We start from the raw sequence: 25,974 nt of genomic DNA, 5'->3' as shown, positions 1-25,974 counted from the left end.
CTTATTAAAAACAGAGTAGGAGGGTGTCATGCAGAGGTGCTAGAAATAGCTTTGCACCAGTGGGACAATAATGAAGTCCAACAGTCACTTCTTGTATGCCACTAAATGGCAGCATTTTTTGCTATTATTATAGCTTATTAAAAACAGAGCAGGAGGGTGTCATGCAGAGGTGCTAGAAATAGCTTGGCACCAGTGGGACAATAATGGAATACAATAGCCAGTTCTTGTATGCCACTAAATGGCAGCATTTTTTGCTATTATTATAGCTTATTAAAAACAGAGCAGGAGGGTGTCATGCAGAGGTGCTGCACATAGATTTGCACCAGGGGGACACTAATGAAGTCCAACAGCCACTTTTAGGATGCCACTAAGTTTACTCAGTGTTTGGTATTATAATGGCTTAGTAACAATGAGTTTGAGTGTGCAATGCAGGCAGACGTGCTGCAAATATCTTTGCACTAGTGGGACAATAATGAAGTCCATCAGCCACTTTTAGGATGCCACTAAATGGCAGCATTTTTTGCTGTCATTATAGCTGATTAAAAACAGAGCAGGAGGGTGTCATGCAGAGGTGCTGCACATAGATTTGCACCAGTGGGGCACTAATGGAGTACAACAGCCACTTCTTGTATGCCACTAAATGGCAGCATTTTTTGCTATCATTATAGCTTATTAAAAACAGAGCAGGAGGGTGTCATGCAGAGGTGCTGCACATAGATTTGCACCAGTGGGGCACTAATGGAGTACAACAGCCAGTTCTTGTATGCCACTAAATGGCAGCATTTTTTGCTATCATTATAGCTTATTAAAAACAGAGCAGGAGGGTGTCATGCAGAGGTGCTGCACATAGATTTGCACCAGTGGGGCACTAATGGAGTACAACAGCCACTTCTTGTATGCCACTAAATGGCAGCATTTTTTGCTATCATTATAGCTTATTAAAAACAGAGCAGGAGGGTGTCATGCAGAGGTGCTGCACATAGATTTGCACCAGTGGGGCACTAATGGAGTACAACAGCCACTTCTTGTATGCCACTAAATGGCAGCATTTTTTGCTATCGTTATAGCTTATTAAAAACAGAGCAGGAGGGTGTTATGCAGAGGTGCTAGAAATAGCTTGGCACCAGTGGGACAATAATGGAATACAAGAGCCAGTTCTTGTATGCCACTAAATGGCAGCATTTTTTGCTATTATTATAGCTTATTAAAAACAGAGCAGGAGGGTGTCATGCAGAGGTGCTAGAAATAGCTTGGCACCAGTGGGACAATAATGGGATACAACAGCCAGTTCTTGTATGCCACTAAATGGCAGCATTTTTTGCTATTATTATAGCTTATTAAAAACAGAGCAGGAGGGTGTCATGCAGAGGTGCTAGAAATAGCTTGGCACCAGTGGGACAATAATGGAATACAATAGCCAGTTCTTGTATGCCACTAAATGGCAGCATTTTTTGCTATTATTATAGCTTATTAAAAATAGAGCAGGAGGGTGTTATGCAGAGGTGCTGCACATAGATTTGCACCAGGGGGACACTAATGAAGTCCAACAGCCACTTTTAGGATGCCACTAAGTTTACTCAGTGTTTGGTATTATAATGGCTTAGTAACAATGAGTTTGAGTGTGCAATGCAGGCAGACGTGCTGCAAATATCTTTGCACTAGTGGGACAATAATGAAGTCCATCAGCCACTTTTAGGATGCCACTAAATGGCAGCATTTTTTGCTGTCATTATAGCTTATTAAAAACAGAGCAGGAGGGTGTCATACAGAGGTGCTGCACATAGATTTGCACCAGTGGGGCACTAATGGAGTACAACAGCCACTTCTTGTATGCCACTAAATGGCAGCATTTTTTGCTATCATTATAGCTTATTAAAAACAGAGCAGGAGGGTGTCATGCAGAAGTGCTGCACATAGATTTGCACCAGTGGGGCACTAATGGAGTACAACAGCCAGTTCTTGTATGCCACTAAATGGCAGCATTTTTTGCTATCATTATAGCTTATTAAAAACAGAGCAGGAGGGTGTCATGCAGAGGTGCTGCACATAGATTTGCACCAGTGGGGCACTAATGGAGTACAACAGCCACTTCTTGTATGCCACTAAATGGCAGCATTTTTTGCTATCATTATAGCTTATTAAAAACAGAGCAGGAGGGTGTCATGCAGAAGTGCTGCACATAGATTTGCACCAGTGAGGCACTAATGGAGTACAACAGCCAGTTCTTGTATGCCACTAAATGGCAGCATTTTTTGCTATCATTATAGCTTATTAAAAACAGAGCAGGAGGGTGTCATGCAGAGGTGCTGCACATAGATTTGCACCAGTGAGGCACTAATGGAGTACAACAGCCAGTTCTTGTATGCCACTAAATGGCAGCATTTTTTGCTATCATTATAGCTTATTAAAAACAGAGTAGGAGGGTGTCATGCAGAGGTGCTAGAAATAGCTTTGCACCAGTGGGACAATAATGAAGTCCAACAGTCACTTCTTGTATGCCACTAAATGGCAGCATTTTTTGCTATTATTATAGCTTATTAAAAACAGAGCAGGAGGGTGTCATGCAGAGGTGCTGGAAATAGCTTGGAACCAGTGGGAAAATAATGGAATACAACAGCCAGTTCTTGTATGCCATTAAATGGCAGCATTTTTTGCTATTATTATAGCTTATTAAAAACAGAGCAGGAGGGTGTCATGCAGATGTGCTAGAAATAGCTTGGCACCAGTGGGACAATAATGGGATACAACAGCCAGTTCTTGTATGCCACTAAATGGCAGCATTTTTTGCTATTATTATAGCTTATTAAAAACAGAGCAGGAGGGTGTCATGCAGAGGTGCTAGAAATAGCTTTGCACCAGTGGGACAATAACGAAGTCCAACAGTCACTTCTTGTATGCCACTAAATGGCAGCATTTTTTGCTATTACTATAGCTTATTAAAAACAGAGCAGGAGGATGTCATGCAGAGGTGCTAGAAATAGCTTGGCTTGGCACCAGTGGGACAATAATGGAATACAACAGCCAGTTCTTGTATGCCACTAAATGGCAGCATTTTTTGCTAATATTATAGCTTATTAAAAACAGAGCAGGAGGATGTCATGCAGAAGTGCTAGATATAGCTTGGCACCAGTGGGACAATAATGGAATACAACAGCCAGTTCTTGTATTCCACTAAATGGCAGCATTTTTTGCTATTATTATAGCTTATTAAAAACAGAGCAGGAGGGTGTCATGCAGAGGTGCTAGAAATAGCTTGGCACCAGTGGGACAATAATGGAATACAACAGCCAGTTCTTGTATGCCACTAAATGGCAGCATTTTTTGCTATTATTATAGCTTATTAAAAACAGAGCAGGAGGGTGTCATGCAGAGGTGCTGTACATAGATTTGCACCAGTGGGGCACTAATGGAGTACAACAGCCACTTCTTGTATGCCACTAAATGGCAGAGTTTTTTGCTATCATTATAGCTTATTAAAAACAAAGCAGGAGGGGTTCTCATGCAGAGGTGCTGCACATAGATTTGCACCAGTGGGGCACTAATGGAGTACAACAGCCACTTCTTGTATGCCACTAAATGGCAGCATTTTTTGCTATCATTATAGCTTATTGAAAACAGAGCAGGAGGGTGTCATGCAGAGGTGCTGCACATAGATTTGCACCAGTGGGGCACTAATGGAGTATAACAGCCATTTCTTGTATGCCACTAAATGGCAGCATTTTTTGCTATCATTATAGCTTATTAAAAACAGAGCAGGAGGGTGTCATGCACAGGTGCTGCACATAGATTTGCACCAGTGGGGCACTAATGGAGTACAACAGCCACTTCTTATATGCCACTAAATGGCAGCATTTTTTGCTATCATTATAGCTTATTAAAAACAGAGCAGGAGGGTGTCAAGCAGAGGTGCTGCACATAGATTTACACAAGTGGGGCACTAATGGAGTACAACAGCCACTTCTTGTATGCCACTAAATGGCAGCATTTTTTGCTATCATTATAGCTTATTAAAAACAGAGCAGGAGGGTGTCATGCAGAGGTGCTGGACATAGATTTGCACCAGTGGGGCGCTAATGGAGTACAACAGCCAGTTTTTGTATGCCACTAAATGGCAGCATTTTTTGCTATCATTATAGCTTATTAAAAACATAGCAGGAGGTTGTCATGCAGAGGTGCTGCACATAGATTTGCACCAGTGGGGCACTAATGGAGTACAACAGCCACTTTTTGTATGCCACTAAATGACAGCATTTTTTGCTATCATTATAGCTTATTAAAAACAGAGCAGGAGGGTGTCAAGCAGAGGTGCTGCACATAGATTTACACAAGTGGGGCACTAATGGAGTACAACAGCCACTTCTTGTATGCCACTAAATGGCAGCATTTTTTGCTATCATTATAGCTTATTAAAAACAGAGCAGGACGGTGTCATGCAGAGGTGCTGGACATAGATTTGCACCAGTGGGGCACTAATGGAGTACAACAGCCACTTCTTATATGCCACTAAATGGCAGCATTTTTTGCTATCATTATAGCTTATTAAAAACATAGCAGGAGGTTGTCATGCAGAGGTGCTGCACATAGATTTGCACCAGTGGGGCACTAATGGAGTACAACAGCCACTTTTTGTATGCCACTAAATGACAGCATTTTTTGCTATCATTATAGCTTATTAAAAACAGAGCAGGAGGGTGTCATGCAGAGGTGCTGTATATAGATTTGCACCAGTGGGGCACAAACGGAGTACAACAGCCACTTCTTGTATGCCACTAAATGGCAGCATTTTTTGCTATTATTATAGCTTATTAAAAACAGAGCAGGAGGGTGTCATGCAGAGGTGCTGCACATAGATTTGCACCAGGGGGACACTAATGAAGTCTAACAGCCACTTTTAGGATGCCACTAAGTTTACTCAGTGTTTGGTATTATAATGGCTTAGTAACAATGAGTTTGAGTGTGCAATGCAGGCAGACGTGCTGCAAATATCTTTGCACTAGTGGGACAATAATGAAGTCCATCAGCCACTTTTCGGATGCCACTAAATGGCAGCATTTTTTTCTATCATTATAGCTTATTAAAAACAGAGCAGGAGGGTGTCATGCAGAGGTGCTGCACATAGATTTGCACCAGTTGGGCACTAATGGAGTACAACAGCCACTTCTTGTATGCCACTAAATGGCAGCATTTTTTGCTATCATTATAGCTTATTAAAAACAAAGCAGGAGGGTGTCATGCAGAGGTGCTGCACATAGATTTGCACCAGTGGGGCACTAATGGAGTACAACAGCCAGTTCTTGTATGCCACTAAACGGCAGCATTTTTTGCTATCATTATAGCTTATTAAAAACAGAGCAGGAGGGTGTCATGCAGAGGTGCTGTATATAGATTTGCACCAGTGGGGCACTAATGGAGAACAACAGCCACTTCTTGTATGCCACTAAATGGCAGCATTTTTTGCTATCATTATAGCTTATTAAAAACAAAGCAGGAGGGTGTCATGCAGAGGTGCTGCACATAGATTTGCACCAGTGGGGCACTAATGGAGTACAACAGCCAGTTCAAGTATGCCACTAAATGGCAGCATTTTTTGCTATCATTATAGCTTATTAAAAACAGAGCAGGAGGGTGTCATGCAGAGGTGCTGCACATAGATTTGCACCAGGGGGACACTAATGAAGTCCAACAGCCACTTTTAGGATGCCACTAAGTTTTCTCAGTGTTTGGTGTTATAATGGCTTAGTAACAATGAGTTTGAGTGTGCAATGCAGGCAGACGTGCTGCAAATGTCTTTGCACTAGTGGGACAATAATGAAGTCCATCAGCCACTTTTAGGATGCCACTAAATGGCAGCATTTTTTTCTATCATTATAGCTTATTAAAAACAGAGCAGGAGGGTGTCATGCAGAGGTGCTGCACATAGATTTGCACCAGTCGGGCACTAATGGAGTACAACAGCCACTTCTAGTATGCCACTAAATGGCAGCATTTTTTGCTATCATTATAGCTTATTAAAAACAGAGCAGGAGGGTGTCATGCAGAGGTGCTGCACATAGATTTGCACCAGTGGGGCACTAATGGAGTACAACAGCCAGTTCTTGTATGCCACTAAATGGCAGCATTTTTTGCTATCATTATAGCTTATTAAAAACAGAGCAGGAGGGTGTCATGCAGAGGTGCTGCACATAGATTTGCACCGGTGGGGCACTAATGGAGTACAACAGCCACTTCTTGTATGCCACTAAATGGCAGAATTTTTTGCTATCATTATAGCTTATTAAAAACAAAGCAGGAGGGGTTCTCATGCAGAGGTGCTGCACATAGATTTGCACCAGTGGGGCACTAATGGAGTACAACAGCCACTTCTTGTATGCCACTAAATGGCAGCATTTTTTGCTATCATTATAGCTTATTGAAAACAGAGTAGGAGGGTGTCATGCAGAGGTGCTGCACATAGATTTGCACCAGTGGGGCACAAATGGAGTATAACAGCCACTTCTTGTATGCCACTAAATGGCAGCATTTTTTGCTATCATAGCTTATTAAAAACAGAGCAGGAGGGTGTCATGCAGAGGTGCTGCACATAGATTTGCACCAGTGGGGCACTAATGGAGTACAACAGCCACATCTTGTATGCCACTAAATGGCAGCATTTTTTGCTATCATTATAGCTTATTAAAAACAGAGCAGGAGGGTGTCATGCAGAGGTGCTGCACATAGATTTGCACCAGGGGGACACTAATGAAGTCCAACAGCCACTTTTAGGATGCCACTAAGTTTTCTCAGTGTTTGGTATTATAATGGCTTAGTAACAATGAGTTTGAGTGTGCAATGCAGGCAGACGTTCTGCAAATATCTTTGCACTAGTGGGACAATAATAAAGTCCATCAGCCACTTTTAGGATGCCACTAAATGGCAGCATTTTTTTCTATCATTATAGCTTATTAAAAACAGAGCAGGAGGGTGTCATGCAGAGGTGCTGCACATAGATTTGCACCAGTGGGGCACTAATGGAGTACAACAGCCACTTCTTGTATGCCACTAAATGGCAGCATTTTTTGCTATCATTATAGCTTATTAAAAACAGAGCAGGAGGGTGTCATGCAGAGGTGCTGCACATAGATTTGCACCAGGGGGACACTAATGAAGTCCAACAGCCACTTTTAGGATGCCACTAAGTTTTCTCAGTGTTTGGTATTATAATGGCTTAGTAACAATGAGTTTGAGTGTGCAATGCAGGCAGACGTGCTGCAAATATCTTTGCACTAGTGGGACAATAATGAAGTCCATCAGCCACTTTTAGGATGCCACTAAATGGCAGCATTTTTTTCTATCATTATAGCTTATTAAAAACAGAGCACGAGGGTGTCATGCAGAGGTGCTGCACATAGATTTGCACCAGTTGGGCACTAATGGAGTACAACAGCCACTTCTTGTATGCCACTAAATGGCAGCATTTTTTGCTATCATTATAGCTTATTAAAAACAGAGCAGGAGGGTGTCATGCAGAGGTGCTGCACATAGATTTGCACCAGTGGGGCACTAATGGAGTACAACAGCCAGTTCTTGTATGCCACTAAATGGCAGCATTTTTTGCTATCATTATAGCTTATTAAAAACAGAGCAGGAGGGTGTCATGCAGAGGTGCTGCACATAGATTTGCACCAGTGGGGCACTAATGGAGTACAACAGCCACTTCTTGTATGCCACTAAATGGCAGAATTTTTTGCTATCATTATAGCTTATTAAAAACAAAGCAGGAGGGGTTCTCATGCAGAGGTGCTGCACATAGATTTGCACCAGTGGGGCACTAATGGAGTACAACAGCCACTTCTTGTATGCCACTAAATGGCAGCATTTTTTGCTATCATTATAGCTTATTGAAAACAGAGCAGGAGGGTGTCATGCAGAGGTGCTGCACATAGATTTGCACCAGTGGGGCACTAATGGAGTATAACAGCCACTTCTTGTATGCCACTAAATGGCAGCATTTTTTGCTATCATTATAGCTTATTAAAAACAGAGCAGGAGGGTGTCATGCAGAGGTGCTGCACATAGATTTGCACCAGTGGGGCACTAATGGAGTACAACAGCCACTTCTTATATGCCACTAAATGGCAGCATTTTTTGCTATCATTATAGCTTATTAAAAACAGAGCAGGAGGGTGTCAAGCAGAGGTGCTGCACATAGATTTACACAAGTGGGGCACTAATGGAGTACAACAGCCACTTCTTGTATGCCACTAAATGGCAGCATTTTTTGCTATCATTATAGCTTATTAAAAACAGAGCAGGAGGGTGTCATGCAGAGGTGCTGGACATAGATTTGCACCAGTGGGGCGCTAATGGAGTACAACAGCCAGTTTTTGTATGCCACTAAATGACAGCATTTTTTGCTATCATTATAGCTTATTAAAAACAGAGCAGGAGGGTGTCATGCAGAGGTGCTGTATATAGATTTGCACCAGTGGGGCACAAATGGAGTACAACAGCCACTTCTTGTATGCCACTAAATGGCAGCATTTTTTGCTATTATTATAGCTTATTAAAAACAGAGCAGGAGGGTGTCATGCAGAGGTGCTGCACATAGATTTGCACCAGGGGGACACTAATGAAGTCCAACAGCCACTTTTAGGATGCCACTAAGTTTACTCAGTGTTTGGTATTATAATGGCTTAGTAACAATGAGTTTGAGTGTGCAATGCAGCCAGACGTGCTGCAAATATCTTTGCACTAGTGGGACAATAATGAAGTCCATCAGCCACTTTTCGGATGCCACTAAATGGCAGCATTTTTTTCTATCATTATAGCTTATTAAAAACAGAGCAGGAGGGTGTCATGCAGAGGTGCTGCACATAGATTTGCACCAGTTGGGCACTAATGGAGTACAACAGCCACTTCTTGTATGCCACTAAATGGCAGCATTTTTTGCTATCATTATAGCTTTTTAAAAACAAAGCAGGAGGGTGTCATGCAGAGGTGCTGCACATAGATTTGCACCAGTGGGGCACTAATGGAGTACAACAGCCAGTTCTTGTATGCCACTAAATGGCAGCATTTTTTGCTATCATTATAGCTTATTAAAAACAGAGCAGGAGGGTGTCATGCAGAGGTGCTGTATATAGATTTGCACCAGAGGGGCACTAATGGAGAACAACAGCCACTTCTTGTATGCCACTAAATGGCAGCATTTTTTGCTATCATTATAGCTTATTAAAAACAAAGCAGGAGGGTGTCATGCAGAGGTTCTGCACATAGATTTGCACCAGTGGGGCACTAATGGAGTACAACAGCCAGTTCTTGTATGCCACTAAATGGCAGCATTTTTTGCTATCATTATAGCTTATTAAAAACAGAGCAGGAGGGTGTCATGCAGAGGTGCTGCACATAGATTTGCACCAGGGGGACACTAATGAAGTCCAACAGCCACTTTTAGGATGCCACTAAGTTTTCTCAGTGTTTGGTATTATAATGGCTTAGTAACAATGAGTTTGAGTGTGCAATGCAGGCAGACGTGCTGCAAATATCTTTGCACTAGTGGGACAATAATGAAGTCCATCAGCCACTTTTAGGATGCCACTAAATGGCAGCATTTTTTTCTATCATTATAGCTTATTAAAAACAGAGCAGGAGGGTGTCATGCAGAGGTGCTGCACATAGATTTGCACCAGTTGGGCACTAATGGAGTACAACAGCCACTTCTTGTATGCCACTAAATGGCAGCATTTTTTGCTATCATTATAGCTTATTAAAAACAGAGCAGGAGGGTGTCATGCAGAGGTGCTGCACATAGATTTGCACCAGTGGGGCACTAATGGAGTACAACAGCCAGTTCTTGTATGCCACTAAATGGCAGCATTTTTTGCTATCATTATAGCTTATTAAAAACAGAGCAGGAGGGTGTCATGCAGAGGTGCTGCACATAGATTTGCACCGGTGGGGCACTAATGGAGTACAACAGCCACTTCTTGTATGCCACTAAATGGCAGAATTTTTTGCTATCATTATAGCTTATTAAAAACAAAGCAGGAGGGGTTCTCATGCAGAGGTGCTGCACATAGATTTGCACCAGTGGGGCACTAATGGAGTACAACAGCCACTTCTTGTATGCCACTAAATGGCAGCATTTTTTGCTATCATTATAGCTTATTGAAAACAGAGCAGGAGGGTGTCATGCAGAGGTGCTGCACATAGATTTGCACCAGTGGGGCACTAATGGAGTACAACAGCCAGTTCTTGTATGCCACTAAATGGCAGCATTTTTTGCTATCATTATAGCTTATTAAAAACAGAGCAGGAGGGTGTCAAGCAGAGGTGCTGCACATAGATTTACACAAGTGGGGCACTAATGGAGTACAACAGCCACTTCTTGTATGCCACTAAATGGCAGCATTTTTTGCTATCATTATAGCTTATTAAAAACAGAGCAGGAGGGTGTCATGCAGAGGTGCTGGACATAGATTTGCACCAGTGGGGCGCTAATGGAGTACAACAGCCAGTTTTTGTATGCCACTAAATGGCAGCATTTTTTGCTATCATTATAGCTTATTAAAAACATAGCAGGAGGTTGTCTTGCAGAGGTGCTGCACATAGATTTGCACCAGTGGGGCACTAATGGAGTACAACAGCCACTTTTTGTATGCCACTAAATGGCACCATTTTTTGCTATCATTATACAGTCAGGGCCAGAAATATTTGGACAGTGACACAAGTTTTGTTATTTTAGCTGTTTACAAAAACATGTTCAGAAATACAATTATATATATATATAATATGGGCTGAAAGTGCACACTCCCAGCTGCAATATGATAGTTTTCACATCCAAATCGGAGAAAGGGTTTAGGAATCATAGCTCTGTAATGCATAGCCTCCTCTTTTTCAAAGGACCAAAAGTAATTGGACAAGGGACTCTAAGGGCTGCAATTAACTCTGAAGGCGTCTCCCTCGTTAACCTGTAATCAATGAAGTAGTTAAAAGGTCTGGGGTTGATTACAGGTGTGTGGTTTTGCATTTGGAAGCTGTTGCTGTGACCAGACAACATGCGGTCTAAGGAACTCTCAATTGAGGTGAAGCAGAACATCCTGAGGCTGAAAAAAAAGAAAAAATCCATCAGAGAGATAGCAGACATGCTTGGAGTAGCAAAATCAACAGTCGGGTACATTCTGAGAAAAAGGAATTGACTGGTGAGCTTGTGAACTCAAAAAGGCCTGGGCGTCCACGGATGACAACAGTGGTGGATGATCGCCGCATACTTTCTTTGGTGAAGAAGAACCCATTCACAACATCAACTGAAGTCCAGAACACTCTCAGTGAAGTAGGTGTATCTGTCTCTAAGTCAACAGTAAAGAGAAGACTACATGAAAGTAAATACAAAGGGTTCACATCTAGATGCAAACCATTCATCAATTCCAAAAATAGACAGGTTAGAGTTAAATTTGCAGAACAACACCTCATGAAGCCAGCTCAGTTCTGGAAAAGTATTCTATGGACAGATGAGACAAAGATCAACCTGTACCAGAATGATGGGAAGAAAAAAGTTTGGAGAGGCACATGATCCAAGGCACACCACATCCTCTGTAAAACATGGTGGAGGCAACGTGATGGCATGGGCATGCAAGGCTTTCAATGGCACTGGGTCACTTGTGTTTATTGATGACATAACAGCAGACAAGAGTAGCCGGATGAATTCTGAAGTGTACCGGGATATACTTTCAGCCCAGATTCAGCCAAATGCCGCAAAGTTGATCGGACGGCGCTTCATAGTACAGATGGACAATGACCCCAAGCATACAGCCAAAGCTACCCAGGAGTTCATGAGTGCAAAAAAGTGGAACATTCTGCAATGGCCAAGTCAATCACCAGATCTTAACCCAATTTAGCATGCATTTCACTTGCTCAAATCAAGACTTAAGACGGAAAGACCCACAAACAAGCAAGACCTGAAGGCTGCGGCTGTAAAGGCCTGGCAAAGCATTAAGAAGGAGGAAACCCAGCGTTTGGTGATGTCCATGGGTTCCAGACTTAAGGCAGTGATTGCCTCCAAAGGATTCGCAACAAAATATTGAAAAAAAAAATATTTTGTTTGGGTTTGGTTTATTTGTCCAATTACTTTTGACCTCCTAAAATGTGGAGTGTTTGTAAAGAAATGTGTACAATTCCTACAATTTCTATCAGATATTTTTGTTCAAACCTTCAAATTAAACGTTACAATCTGCACTTGAATTCTGTTGTAGAGGTTTCATTTCAAATCCAATGTGGTGGCATGCAGAGCCCAACTCGCGAAAATTGTGTCACTGTCCAAATATTTCTGGACCTAACTGTAGCTTAATAAAAACAGAGCAGGAGGGGGTCATGCAGAGGTGCTGCACATAGATTTGCACCAGTGGGGCACTAATGGAGTACAACAGCCACTTCTTTTATGCCACTAAATGGCAGCATTTTTGCTATCATTATAGCTTATTAAAAACAGAGCAGGAGGCTGTCATGCAGAGGTGTCGCACATAGATTTGCACCAGTGGTGCACTAATGGAGTAGAACAGCCAATTCTTCTATGGCACTAAATGGCAGCATTTTTTGCTATTATTATAGCTTAATAAAACCAGAGCAGGAGGGTGTCATGCAGAGGTGCTGCACATAGATTTGCACCAGTGGTGCACTAATGGAGTAGAACAGCCACTTCTTGTATGGCACTAAATGGCAGCATTTTTTGCTATTATTATAGCTTAATAAAACCAGAGCAGGAGGGTGACATGCAGAGGTGCTGCACATAGATTTGCACCAGTGGGGCACTAATGGAGTACAACAGCCACTTCTTGTATGCCACTAAATGGCAGCATTTTTTGCTATCATTATAGCTTATTAAAAACAGAGCAGGAGGGTGTCATGCAGAGGTGCTGCACATAGATTTGCACCAGTGGGGCACTAATGAAGTACAACAGCCACTTCTTGTATGCCACTAAATGGCAGCATTTTTTGCTATCATTGTAGCTTATTAAAAACAGAGCAGGAGGGTGTAATGCAGACTTGCTGCATATAGATTTGCACCAATGGGGCACTAATGGAGTATAACAGCCACTTTTTGTATGCCACTAAATGGCAGCATTTTTTGCTATTATTATAGCTTATTAAAAACAGAGCAGGAGGGTGTCATGCAGAGGTGCTGCACATAGATTTGCACCAGTGGGGCACTAATGAAGTACAACAGCCACTTCTTGTATGCCACTAAATGGCAGCATTTTTTGCTATCATTGTAGCTTATTAAAAACAGAGCAGGAGGGTGTAATGCAGACTTGCTGCATATAGATTTGCACCAGTGGGGCACTAATGGAGTATAACAGCCACTTCTTATATGCCACTAAATGGCAGCATTTTTTGCTATCATTATAGCTTATTAAAAACAGAGCAGGAGGGTGTCATGCAGAGTTGCTGCATATAGATTTGCACCAGTGGGGTACTAATGGAGTATAACAGCCACTTTTTGTATGCCACTAAATGGCAGCATTTTTTGCTATCATTATAGCTTATTAAAAACAGAGCAGGAGGGTGTCATGCAGAGGTGCTGCACATAGATTTGCACCAGTGGGGCACTAATGGAGTACAACAGCCATTTCTTATATGCCACTAAATGGCAGCATTTTTTGCTATCATTATAGCTTATTAAAAACAGAGCAGGAGGGTGTCATGCAGAGTTGCTAGAAATAGCTTGGCACCAGTGGGGCACTAATGGAAGTCCAACAGCCACTTTTAGGATGCCACTAAGTTTCCTCAGTGTTTGCTAGTATAATGGCTTAGTAACAATGAGTTTGAGTGTGCAATGCAGGCAGATGTCCTGCAAATATCTTTGCACTAGTGGGACAATGCAGAAGTCCAACAGCCACGTTTAGGATGCCACTAAGTTTCCTCAGTGTTTGCTAGTATAATGGCTTAGTAACAATGAGTTTGAGTGTGCAAAGGGAAGGAGGGTACAGTGGCAGGGTTGTGGGTCTGAGTAGAGGAAAGGAATCCTCCCTTTCTATCCCTCCTAATGGGGAAATGCAGCGAGGAAATCCCTGACCTTAGCTACACAGACGCTGTCATCTTGTGTAGCTGTTAAAATCTGTTTTCATGGCCCTGACTGTCACCTATGGCTCTGACCCTGCCGGTATTAGCCCTTACAAGGGCTGAAAGAAACTTTTATCCCTATTCTGTATAGCGCTGTGTATAGAGCGTACACAGCAGTATCGGAGACAGGAGCTACGCCAGCGGTGACTGACACCCAGACGCAGAAGAGATAATGGCGTCCGGACGGGCAGATACTCGTTTTTATAATGCAGGGACATGTGACATGCACATCCTATCACACATGCCGTTGCTTCTCTGGCTAAAAGTCCACTTAGCTGTGTGTGTGTGTCTGGGATTGGCTGACATGCTGGCCCGCCCCACTACACGCTTGCGCTTAGGGAAGGAAGACAAGGAAAAAAAAAAAATGGCGATCGCCATTATCCAAACAGCAGTGATCTGAATGCGCTGTTCCCGCACACTATACACTGAAATTTCATAATAGTGTGAGTCACAGAGTGACTCACACTATTACAGCGGGAAGCCAGCTAGTAATTAGCTTGTCTTTTTGCTGCTAGAACCGTTCTCGAACGTATCTAGAACCATCGAGCTTTAGCAAAAAGCTCGAGTTCTAGTTCGATCTAGAACAGCCCCTAAAATCACTCGATCCGTGAACTGGAGAACCTCGAACCGCGAACCGCGCTCAACTCTTGTTAGGACTGCCCCAAATGAGATTTGCCGTGGAGTGGCGGGGTGGCTCAAGAAATTGCAATTTTTTGCCAAAAATCTCAAATTTATAATAAGTACAGTTGGAATTTTTAGTGCTGTAGTGCACATTTAGTGCTAGCTTTTTTGATTTTTCTTTATTGAATTGGTCAGTGGTTGACCTCCACCTTGCTATGCACCCCAATTTGGGATGTATTCCACCTGTCTAGATTTTGGCGATTGGTGACTGTTCACATTCAGTCATCAGGCCCTGTCCACAGGCTATTTACTTCATGCAGCATTTGCTTGGACCTGTCCCTCCCACAGCCATAATTCAGTCATGGGTACGGGATTGAAATAGACCAGGTGAGTGCTGCTAAGAGCAGTTCTACTATTTCATATGTGAGACCGTTTGGCACATTTTATAAAAATATTTTAGTGTTAGGACTGCCCCAAATGAGATTTACCGTGGAGTGGCGGGGTGGCTCAAGAAATTGCAATTTTTTGTCAAAAATCTCAAATTTATAATAAGTACAGTTGGAATTTTTAGTGCTGTAGTGCACATTTAGTGCTAGCTTTTTTGTTGTCTCTTTGTCTGTGTCTGTCTCTTTGTGTCTGTCTCTTACTCTGTCTATGTCTGTTTCTTACCCTGTCTGTGTCTGTCTCTTTCCCTGGCTGAATTGTGACACACCAACATTCTATATAAGGGCGTGGCTGCACATTCTTCTGAAGTTCTGGCTGCACTGTGGCTCCCAGCTCCATTCGCTTTAATGGAGGCAGGTTTTTTGGCGAATAACTGTAAAGCGTGGGGTTAAAATTTCCCCTCAAAACATAGCCTATGACGCTCTTGGGTTCCAGACGTGTAAGTGTGCAAAATTTTGTGGCTGTAACTGCGACGGTGCAGATGCCAATCTCGGACATATACACACACACACACACACACACACACAGACATTCAGCTTTATATATTAGATTATTAATTCCCTTGGCATTGTGTTTTCACTTATCCTCACTTTGTCCTCACTAGAGATGAGCGAACCGGTCGCGGTTCGGCTCGAGTTCGGTTCGCCGAACGGAGCTCTCGTTCGAGTTCGGTTCGGCGAACCACTCGAACCGCATAGGAAACAATGGGAGGCAATCACAAACACATAACCACCTAGAAAACACCCTTAAAGGTGTCCAAAAGGTGACAAACAACTCACAACACAACACAAACACATGGGAAAGTGACAAGGACATAACTCATGCGAAAACAAAAAAGCTGGACAAGGAAAAAGAGGAGGAGACACAAATATAGGCATGGCACTCCCTTCTAAAATCATGTAAAACACCGCAAGGTGACTCCAAGCGGAGTCTCCCTTTTTTCCAAAAATCGGGCCACACACACACCCACCCCTCCCTTCAGTGGCAGCACTTGTGCCCCAGTTGTACACTTCACAGGTAGATTTGCATCAAGCACATTCAAAAATACGCCATCCTTAACCGTCCCCAGGATGACACCGGGGTAGGTAGCTAAGTCTTTCCTGATCCCAGCTCTGTTCATCTTGGCCCCTTTTAAAAAACACAGCAAGCAAGGGTTACTCCAAGCGGAGTCTCCCTTTTTTCCAAAAATTGGGCAACACACACACCCACCCCTTCAGTGGCAGCACTTGTGCCCTAGTTGTACACTTCACAGGTAGATTGGCATCAAGCACATTCAAAAATACGCCATCCTTCACCGTCCCCAGGATGACACCGGGGTAGGTAGCAAAGTCTTTCCTGATCCCAGCTCTGTTCATCTTGGCTCCTTTTAAAAAACACTGTAAGCAAGGGTTACTCCAAGCGGAGTCTCCCTTTTTTCCAAAAATTGGGCCACACACACACCCACCCCTTCAGTGGCAGCACTTGTGCTCTAGTTGTACACTTCACAGGTAGAATTGCATCAAGCACATTCAAAAATACGCCATCCTTCACCGTCCCCAGGATGACACCGGGGTAGGTAGCTAAGTCTTTCCTGATCCCAGCTCTGTTCATCTTGGCTCCTTTTAAAAAACACAGCAAGCAAGGGTTACTCCAAGCGGAGTCTTCCTTTTTTTCAAAAATTGGGCCACACACACACCCACCACTTCAGTGGCAGCAGTTGTGCTCTAGTTGTACACTTCACAGGTAGCTTTGCATCAAGCACATTCAAAAATACGCCATCCTTCACCGTTCCCAGGATGGCACCGGGGTAGGTGGCAAAGTCTTTGCTGATCCCAGCTCTGTTCATCTTGGCTCTTTTTAAAAAACACAGCAAGCAAGGGTTACTGCAAGTGGAGTCTCCCTTTTTTCCAAAAATTGGGCCACACACACACCCACCCACCCCTTCAGTGGCAGCACTTGTGCCCCAGTTGTACACTTCACAGGTACATTTGCATCAAGCACATTCCAAATCCACAAGCATTTACTCTCCCCAGGATGACACAGGGGTAGTAAATTCCTTGTGGATCCATGACTTGTTCATTTTGATGAACGTTAGTCTGTCCACATTGTCACTGGACAGACGCGTGCACTTATCTGTCAGCACACACCCAGCAGCACTGAAGACACGTTCAGAGACAATGCTGGCAGCTGGACATGACAAAATCTCCAAGGCGTAAGTGGAGAGCTCTGGCCATTTTTTAAGATTTGAAGCCCAAAATGAGCAAGGCTCCATTTGCAAAGTAATGGCATCGATGTTCATTTGGAGATACTCCTCTATCATCCTCTACAGCCGTACACTATGTGTCAGACTTGTTGTCTCTGGTGGCCTTGCAAAGGAGGGTCTAAAAAAATTATGAAAAGATTCAATAAAATTGCTGTTACCAGCACCAGATATGGTGCTACTGGTACAGGTAGACTGTTGAAGATGACGAGACCGTCCCATGTTTGTCAAGTTACAACTGGAAGATTCACTCCCTGCGCCTGCATGGTTGTTTGGTGGAAAAGCTGAGCTAAGATAGAGTAACAGCTTCTGCTGATACTCCTGCATACGTGCGTCCTTTTCTATGGCTGGAATTATGTCACAAAATTTGGACTTGTACCAGGGATCTAATAGTGTCGCAAGCCAGTAGTCATCATCACTTCTAATTTTGACAATACGAGGGTCATGTTGGAGGTAGTGCAGCAAGAAGGCGCTCATGTGTCTTGCGCAGCCATGTGGACCAAGTCCACGCTGTGTTTGTGGCATAGAGGTGCTAACCGTTCTTTCTTCCTCTGACATCTCCCCCAACCTCTTTCAACTGAAATTTGACCAAGGTCTCCCTCATCCGCTGAGTCTTCCATGTCCATGGACAGTTCGTCCTCCATTTCTTCATGTTCTCCTGCATCTTCCTCAACATTTCGCCTGCTACCATGCGCCCTTGTTGATCCCTGTCCCCCATGGTCCCATGCCTGCCGCGTTGGTGATGATGAACGTCTGGACCTTGGTGATGTTGTTGTGTCTTGCGCATATGAATCCTCCTGTAGTTCCTCCCCTTCCTGTTGTCCCACCCCCTGACTCCGAATAGTGTTTAGCGTGTGCTTCAGCATGTAAATGACTGGAATTGTCATGCTGAAAATGGCATTGTCAGCGCTAAACATATTCGTCGCCATGTCGAAACTGTGCAGAAGGGTGCATAGGTCCTTGATCTGAGACCACTCCATCAGGGTGATCTGCCCCACCTCTGCATCTCGTTGGCCCAGGCTATACGTCATGACGTATTGCACCAGGGCACGGTGGTGCTGCCACAGTCGCTGTAACATGTGGAGAGTCGAATTCCAGCGTGTCGGCACTAGAGTTGAGCGCGGTTCGCGGTTCGAGGTTCTCCAGTTCGCGGCTCGAGTGATTTTGTGGGCTGTTCTAGATAGAACTAGAACTCGAGCTTTTTGCTAAAGCTCGATAGTTCTAGATACGTTCGAAAACGGTTCTAGCAGCAAAAAGACCAGCTAATTCCTAGCTGGCTTTCCGCTGTAATAGTGTGAGTCACTCTGTGACTCACACTATTATGAAATTTCAGTGTATAGTGTGCGGGAACAGCGCATTCAGATCACTGCTGTATGGATAATGGCGATCGCCATTTTTTTTTTTCCTTGTCTTCCTTCCCTAAGCGCGCGCGTGTAGTGGGGCGGGCCAGCATGTCAGCCAATCCCAGACACACACACAGCTAAGTGGACTTTTAGCCAGAGAAGCAACGGCATGTGTGATAGGATGTCCATGTCACATGTCCCTGCATTATAAAACCGGACATTTTCCTCCAGCACGCCATTATCTGCCTTCTGCGTCCTTGGTGTCAGTAATCACTGGCGCTGCTCCTATCGCCGATACTGCTGTGCACGCTCCATACACAGCGCTGTACAGCATAGGGATAGCACTTTCTATCAGTCCTTTTAAGGGCTCATACCGGCAGGGTCAGAGCCATAGGTGACAGGTCCGTGAAAACAGAGTTTACCAGCTACACAAGATGACAGCGTCTGTGTAGCTAAGGTCAGGGATTTCCTCGCTGCATTTCCCCATTAGGAGGGATAGAAAGGCAGGCTTCCTTTCCTCTACCCAGAGACCCACAACCCTGCCACTGTACCCTCCTGCCCTTTGCACACTCAAACTCATTGTTACTAAGCCATTAAACTAGCAAACACTGAGTGAACTTAGTGGCATCCTAAACGTAGCTATTGGACTTCTGTATAGTCCCAGTAGTGCAAAGATATTTGCAGCATGTCTGCCTGCATTGCACACTCAAACTCATTGTTACTAAGCCATTATACTAGCAAACACTGAGTGAACTTAGTGGCATCCTAAACTTGGCTGTTGGACTTTTGCATTGTCCCACAAGTGCAAAGATATTTGCAGCACGTCTGCCTGCATTGCACACTCAAACTCATTGTTACTAAGCCATTATACTAGCAAACACTGAGTGAACTTAGTGGCATCCTAAACGTGGATGTTGGACTTCTGTATTGTCCCACAAGTGCAATGATATTTGCAGCATGTCTGCCTGCATTGCACACTCAAAGTTATTGTTACTAAGCCATTATACTAGCAAACACTGAGTGAACTTAGTGGCATCCTAAACGTGGCTGTTGGACTTCTGTATCGTCCCACAAGTGCAAAGATATTTGCAGCACGTCTGCCTGCATTGCACACTCAAACTTATTGTTACTAAGCCATTATACTAGCAAACACTGAGTGAACTTAGTGGCATCCTAAACGTGGCTGTTGGACTTCTGTATCGTCCCACAAGTGCAAAGATATTTGCAGCACCTCTGCCTGCATTGCACACTCAAACTCATTGTTACTAAGACATTATACTAGCAAATACTGAGTGAACTTAGTGGCATCCTAAACGTGGCTGTTGGACTTCTGTATCGTCCCACAAGTGCAAAGATATTTGCAGCACCTCTGCCTGCATTGCACACTCAAACTCATTGTTACTAAGCCATTATACTAGCAAACACTGAGTGAACTTAGTGGCATCCTAAACGTGGCTGTTGGACTTCTGTATTGTCCCACAAGTAGAAAGATATTTGCAGCACGTCTGACTGCATTGCACACTCAAACTCATTGTTACTAAGCCATTATACTAGCAAACACTGAGTGAACTTAGTGGCATCCTAAACGTGGCTATTGGACTTCTGTATAGTCCCAGTAGTGCAAACATATTTGCAGCACGTCTACCTGCATTGCACACTCAAACTCATTGTTACTAAGACATTATACTAGCAAACACTGAGTGAACTTAGTGGCATCCTAAACGTGGCTATTGGACTTCTGTATTGTCCCACTAGTGCAAAGATATTTGCAGCACGTCTGCCTGCATTGCACACTCAAACTTATTGTTACTAAGCCATTATACTAGCAAACACTGAGTGAACTTAGTGGCATCCTAAACTTAGCTATTGGACTTCTGTATAGTCCCAGTAGTGCAAAGATATTTGCAGCACGTCTACCTGCATTGCACACTCAAACTCATTGTTACTAAGCCATTATACTAGCAAACACTGAGTGAACTTAGTGGCATCCTAAACGTGGCTGTTGGACTTCTGTATTGTCCCACAAGTGCAATGATATTTGCAGCATGTCTGCCTGCATTGCACACTCAAACTTATTGTTACTAAGCCATTATACTAGCAAACACTGAGTGAACTTAGTGGAATCCTAAACGTGGCTGTTGGACTTCTGTATTGTCCCACAAGTGCAAAGATATTTGCAGCACCTCTGCCTGCATTGCACACTCAAAATCATTGTTACTAAGCCATTATACTAGCAAACACTGAGTGAACTTAGTGGCATCCTAAACGTGGCTGTTGGACTTCTGTATCGTCCCACAAGTGCAAAGATATTTGCAGCACCTCTGCCTGCATTGCACACTCAAACTCACTGTTACTAAGCCATTATACTAACAAACACTGAGTGAACTTAGTGGCATCCTAAACGTGGCTGTTGGACTTCTGTATCGTCCCACAAGTGCAAAGATATTTGCAGCACCTCTGCCTGCATTGCACACTCAAACTCATTGTTACTAAGTTATTATACTAGCATACACTGAGTGAACTTAGTGGCATCCTAAACGTGGCTGTTGGACTTCTGTATTGTCCCACAAGTAGAAAGATATTTGCAGCACGTCTGACTGCATTGCACACTCAAATTCATTGTTACTAAGCCATTATACTAGCAAACACTGAGTGAACTTATTGGCATCCTAAACGTGGCTGTTGGACTTCTGTATTGTCCCACAAGTAGAAAGATATTTGCAGCACGTCTGACTGCATTGCACACTCAAACTCATTGTTACTAAGCCATTATACTAGCAAACACTGAGTGAACTTAGTGGCATCCTAAACGTGGCTATTGGACTTCTGTATAGTCCCAGTAGTGCAAAGATATTTGCAGCACGTCTGCCTGCATTGCACACTCAAACTCATTGTTACTAAGACATTATACTAGCAAACACTGAGTGAACTTAGTGGCATCCTAAACGTGGCTATTGGACTTCTGTATTGTCCCACTAGTGCAAAGATATTTGCAGCACGTCTGCCTGCATTGCACACTCAAACTCATTGTTACTAAGCCATTATACTAGCAAACACTGAGTGAACTTAGTGGCATCTTAAACTTAGCTATTGGACTTCTGTATAGTCCCAGTAGTGCAAAGATATTTGCAGCACGTCTGCCTGCATTGCACACTCAAACTCATTGTTACTAAGCCATTATACTAGCAAACACTGAGTGAACTTAGTGGCATCCTAAACTTGGCTGTTGGACTTCTGTATTGTCCCACAAGTGCAAAGATATTTGCAGCACGTCTGCCTGCATTGCACACTCAAACTCATTGTTACTAAGCCATTATACTAGCAAACACTTAGTGAACTTAGTGGCATCCTAAACGTGGCTGTTGGACTTCTGCATTGTCCCACAAGTGCAATGATATTTGCAGCATGTCTGCCTGCATTGCACACTCAAACTTATTGTTACTAAGCCATTATACTAGCAAACACTGAGTGAACTTAGTGGAATCCTAAACGTGGCTGTTGGACTTCTGTATAGTCCCACAAGTGCAAAGATATTTGCAGCACCTCTACCTGCATTGCACACTCAAAATCATTGTTACTAAGCCATTATACTAGCAAACACTGAGTGAACTTAGTGGCATCCTAAACGTGGCTGTTGGACTTCTGTATCGTCCCACAAGTGCAAAGATATTTGCAGCACCTCTGCCTGCATTGCACACTCAAACTCACTGTTACTAAGCCATTATACTAACAAACACTGAGTGAACTTAGTGGCATCCTAAACGTGGCTGTTGGACTTCTGTATCGTCCCACAAGTGCAAAGATATTTGCAGCACCTCTGCCTGCATTGCACACTCAAACTCATTGTTACTAAGTTATTATACTAGCATACACTGAGTGAACTTAGTGGCATCCTAAACGTGGCTGTTGGACTTCTGTATTGTCCCACAAGTAGAAAGATATTTGCAGCACGTCTGACTGCATTGCACACTCAAATTCATTGTTACTAAGCCATTATACTAGCAAACACTGAGTGAACTTATTGGCATCCTAAACGTGGCTGTTAGACTTCTGTATTGTCCCACAAGTAGAAAGATATTTGCAGCACGTCTGACTGCATTGCACACTCAAACTCATTGTTACTAAGCCATTATACTAGCAAACACTGAGTGAACTTAGTGGCATCCTAAACGTGGCTATTGGACTTCTGTATAGTCCCAGTAGTGCAAAGATATTTGCAGCACGTCTGCCTGCATTGCACACTCAAACTCATTGTTACTAAGACATTATACTAGCAAACACTGAGTGAACTTAGTGGCATCCTAAACGTGGCTATTGGACTTCTGTATTGTCCCACTAGTGCAAAGATATTTGCAGCACGTCTGCCTGCATTGCACACTCAAACTCATTGTTACTAAGCCATTATACTAGCAAACACTGAGTGAACTTAGTGGCATCTTAAACTTAGCTATTGGACTTCTGTATAGTCCCAGTAGTGCAAAGATATTTGCAGCACGTCTGCCTGCATTGCACACTCAAACTCATTGTTACTAAGCCATTATACTAGCAAACACTGAGTGAACTTAGTGGCATCCTAAACTTGGCTGTTGGACTTCTGTATTGTCCCACAAGTGCAAAGATATTTGCAGCACGTCTGCCTGCATTGCACACTCAAACTCATTGTTACTAAGCCATTATACTAGCAAACACTTAGTGAACTTAGTGGCATCCTAAACGTGGCTGTTGGACTTCTGCATTGTCCCACAAGTGCAATGATATTTGCAGCATGTCTGCCTGCATTGCACACTCAAACTTATTGTTACTAAGCCATTATACTAGCAAACACTGAGTGAACTTAGTGGAATCCTAAACGTGGCTGTTGGACTTCTGTATAGTCCCACAAGTGCAAAGATATTTGCAGCACCTCTACCTGCATTGCACACTCAAAATCATTGTTACTAAGCCATTATACTAGCAAACACTGAGTGAACTTAGTGGCATCCTAAACGTGGCTGTTGGACTTCTGTATCGTCCGACAAGTGCAAAGATATTTGCAGCACCTCTGCCTGCATTGCACACTCAAAATCACTGTTACTAAGCCATTATACTAGCAAACACTGAGTGAACTTAGTGGCATCCTAAACGTGGCTGTTGGACTTCTGTATCGTCTCACAAGTGCAAAGATATTTGCAGCACCTCTGCCTGCATTGCACACTCAAACTCATTGTTACTAAGTTATTATACTAGCAGACACTGAGTGAACTTAGTGGCATTCTAAACGTGGCTGTTGGACTTCTGTATTGTCCCACAAGTAGAAAGATATTTGCAGCACGTCTGACTGCATTGCACACTCAAATTCATTGTTACTAAGCCATTATACTAGCAAACACTGAGTGAACTTAGTGGCATCCTAAACGTGGCTATTGGACTTCTGTATAGTCCCAGTAGTGCAAAGATATTTGCAGCACGTCTGCCTGCATTGCACACTCAAACTCATTGTTACTAAGCCATTATACTAGCAAACACTGAGTGAACTTAGTGGCATCCTAAAAGTGGCTGTTGGACTTCTGTATCGTCCCACAAGTGCAAAGATATTTGCAGCACGTCTGCCTGCATTGCACACTCAAACTTATTGTTACTAAGCCATTATACTAGCAAACACTGAGTGAACTTAGTGGCATCCTAAACGTGGCTGTTGGACTTCTGTATCGTCCCACAAGTGCAAAGATATTTGCAGCACCTCTGCCTGCATTGCACACTCAAACTCATTGTTACTAAGACATTATACTAGCAAACACTGAGTGAACTTCGTGGCATCCTAAACGTGGCTGTTGGACTTCTGTATCGTCCCACAAGTGCAAAGATATTTGCAGCACCTCTGCCTGTATTGCACACTCAAACTCATTGTTACTAAGCCATTATACTAGCAAACACTGAGTGAACTTAGTGGCATCCTAAACGTGGCTGTTGGACTTCTGTATTGTCCCACAAGTAGAAAGATATTTGCAGCACGTCTGACTGCATTGCACACTCAAACTCATTGTTACTAAGCCATTATACTAGCAAACACTGAGTGAACTTAGTGGCATCCTAAACGTGGCTATTGGACTTCTGTATAGTCCCAGTAGTGCAAACATATTTGCAGCACGTCTGCCTGCATTGCACACTCAAACTCATTGTTACTAAGACATTATACTAGCAAACACTGAGTGAACTTAGTTGCATCCTAAACGTGGCTATTGGACTTCTGTATTGTCCCACTAGTGCAAAGATATTTGCAGCACGTCTGCCTGCATTGCACACTCAAACTCATTGTTACTAAGCCATTATACTAGCAAACACTGAGTGAACTTAGTGGCATCCTAAACATAGCTATTGGACCTCTGTATAGTCCCAGTAGTGCAAAGATATTTGCAGCACGTCTGCCTGCATTGCACACTCAAACTCATTGTTACTAAGCCATTATACTAGCAAACACTGAGTGAACTTAGTGGCATCCTAAACGTGGCTGTTGGACTTCTGTATTGTCCCACAAGTGCAATGATATTTGCAGCATGTCTGCCTGCATTGCACACTCAAACTTATTGTTACTAAGCCATTATACTAGCAAACACTGAGTGAACTTAGTGGAATCCTAAACGTGGCTGTTGGACTTCTGTATAGTCCCACAAGTGCAAAGATATTTGCAGCACGTCTGCCTGCATTGCACACTCAAACTCATTGTTACTACGACATTATACTAGCAAACACTGAGTGAACTTAGTGGCATCCTAAACGTGGCTGTTGGACTTCTGTATTGTCCCACAAGTGCAAAGATATTTGCAGCACCTCTGCCTGCATTGCACACTCAAAATCATTGTTACTAAGCCATTATACTAGCAAACACTGAGTGAACTTAGTGGCATCCTAAACGTGGCTGTTGGACTTCTGTATCGTCCCACAAGTGCAAAGATATTTGCAGCACCTCTGCCTGCATTGCACACTCAAACTCACTGTTACTAAGCCATTATACTAGCAAACACTGAGTGAACTTAGTGGCATCCTAAACGTGGCTGTTGGACTTCTGTATCGTCCCACAAGTGCAAAGATATTTGCAGCACCTCTGCCTGCATTGCACACTCAAACTCATTGTTACTAAGTTATTATACTAGCAAACACTGAGTGAACTTAGTGGCATCCTAAACGTGGCTGTTGGACTTCTGTATTGTCCCACAAGTAGAAAGATATTTGCAGCACGTCTGACTGCATTGC

Source organism: Anomaloglossus baeobatrachus, chromosome 2 (assembly GCF_048569485.1).
Source record: "Anomaloglossus baeobatrachus isolate aAnoBae1 chromosome 2, aAnoBae1.hap1, whole genome shotgun sequence".
In the NCBI taxonomy this organism is placed as follows: domain Eukaryota; kingdom Metazoa; phylum Chordata; class Amphibia; order Anura; family Aromobatidae; genus Anomaloglossus; species Anomaloglossus baeobatrachus.
Note: the sequence above shows the minus strand (reverse complement) of the source record.